A 2,403-nucleotide genomic window follows, 5' to 3' on the forward strand; every position below is an offset into this window, starting at 1 on the left:
TTTCTTCCTCTATGAAGTACCACCACTATCACCATGCTTCTTTCTTCTTTCGTTTGGCCATACAAATCAAATAGGAGCTTGCACTTGAACCGGAGCTTGGTTAGGGTTTCCATTTTGCGGATTAGGGACCCCTGAGTCCGAGGGTTCCACTGGTTTTGATTGTTCCATCGATTAGGACTCGGGGGTGGCTGAAAGTTGGGTTTTGAGAACTGGGTCGTTGGAAGTTGGGGTTTTGAGAAATGGGTGATGGAAAATTGGGGTTTTGAGGAATGTGTTGTTGAAAATTGGGGTTTTGAGGAGTGTTTGGTGGTGGTTGTTGTTGATTCCACGCTTGTTGAGGAAATCGATTGGGAAGTGCATAGGTACTGGTTTTCTGTTCCCCTAATTTTCTGTTCCATTTCTTGCTCTATCGTTTCTTATTCTTCATTTCCATAATTTTAACTTCAAAATGGGTCTTTGGTTTTTGAGTCCTTTTTCGGTTTCAATTATTTTCTGCATTCCTGTGTTGTTCACCTTGTGTGCTTATTCTTCCTGTGTTTTTCATATTAATTTGTTTGAATTGCTTGAATACCACCTCCTCACTTTGATCTGCCACCTAGTGATACTTGCACTGACTAGTGACTACTCTATTGTTCTTATGGTCTAATGGATCCTCTTTGATCAACAAGTGTCGTTACTACTGTAATTGAATTCAGCATGTTGTTTTATCTCAGTATGTTGTTTTCTTTCAGTCATTATTACATTTCTCAATTTGCTTAGAAATTGGTAGTGATCAAATGGGGCAGGCGGGTTTACTGGTTCGATCTCATGTTGTCAGCACTGCAATTAAAACCTTTGTTTGTTGCACATGTATCTTGACCAGTTGGGTTTTTTTAAGATTTGGGGTTTTGTTTGGAAAAGAGATTAACATGAAAAAGATGATGTTTGGGATATGAATATGTTTTCTTTTTTCTGGGTAAGATGATGAAGAAGATGAAGATTGATGAACATGATGGATATGTTGAGTTTCTTTTTTTATATTTATTTTTTATGAACTCAGAGTTTTTGTTTTTTCTTAGGGGGACTAAATTGACTAAAGTGACATAACAAGATCTGAGTTGTCAAGCCAAAGTGGCAAAAATTGTGACACTTGGACTTTTCCGTCTCAGGGACTAACGGAAAACTCAACCAAGGATGAACTTGACCGACGGCAACACATTCAGGGATGAAAAACAACCATTTCCAAAATATAAGGACCAGTCCGTCATAAGTGAACACATTCAGGGACCAAAATGGCTGTTTACTCCATTTTCTTATGAGTGATATATACGTGGGAATGCACTTTTTAAGGGGAATATAATGTCGGTCAAAATTTAAGTTTATCTAATATTTTCCGTTTTATTCTTAATTATGAAACTCACGTATAATTTGTGAAATTGTATGTGTCACTTAGCTAATTTAAAAGTATATAGCATAATTAATTAAGAGAACATTTTCTATTTAAGAGGAAAAACTCAAATTTAATATCAATGTGTAATTGATTCAAGTGCTGCATATTGAACTATTTTTAAGCAATGGAATACGAATAACGAATTCTATGTAGGGAATACACTTTTTGGAGAGGCAGCTCTATCACCATCGAGGATAACTGTGTTGCATAAAGTCATAAACAAAAGCACAAATTTAATATTTAATTAATGATTTAAAAATTAAAACCCAAGTTCACTAGAAATCGATTCCGCTTTACACATAAAAATTTAGAAAAGGTCAAAGCTTATTTATGTCTACTTCAGCACTTATTGAATTCATGCAATCGATCGAGAAGATTGGAGTGGAATATTTGACAATATTTATGAGATTAAAAAATATGCTTTGCTTGCTTGGGCAATGATTTCATTTCCATAGTCCTATAGGAGTAGAAAGAGTAAGAGCTGCCACATGGTCTTGTTTTCATTTTCATTTACTTTTTGACTTGACCAATTCAAACTAACTCCAATTCGTTATCATAAAATAAGAAAAACAAGAGAGCCCTTTAATTAGTACTATATCATCATCATAGACAAAAAATTCATAACTTATTCACATACATCTTTCTCAGACATTACTTTCATTCTCTACTAACTTGTTTGAAAGGGCAAGAAGTGACAAGTTGCGGTTCATGGATGCAGAGGTGGTGTCTGATCAGGTACTAACTATATCGTTGTTGCAATGTAATGTAAAATTGGTGTTTCAATTCATAATTATAGTTAATATTTGAAAACTATATGCCATTCTTCTTAGTCTACCACATTTTTATTCAAAATTACTCTGATCTGTTTTTGTCTTTATACTCTTGATTCAGAGGAAAGTAAATATTCAATTTTCGACGGTCAATATAATGAATTATTTGAGCAGTTGATATAACTTGATGAAGTCACGTTCTTC

This window comes from Lotus japonicus, chromosome 1, assembly GCF_012489685.1.
Source record: "Lotus japonicus ecotype B-129 chromosome 1, LjGifu_v1.2".
Taxonomy (NCBI): domain Eukaryota; kingdom Viridiplantae; phylum Streptophyta; class Magnoliopsida; order Fabales; family Fabaceae; genus Lotus; species Lotus japonicus.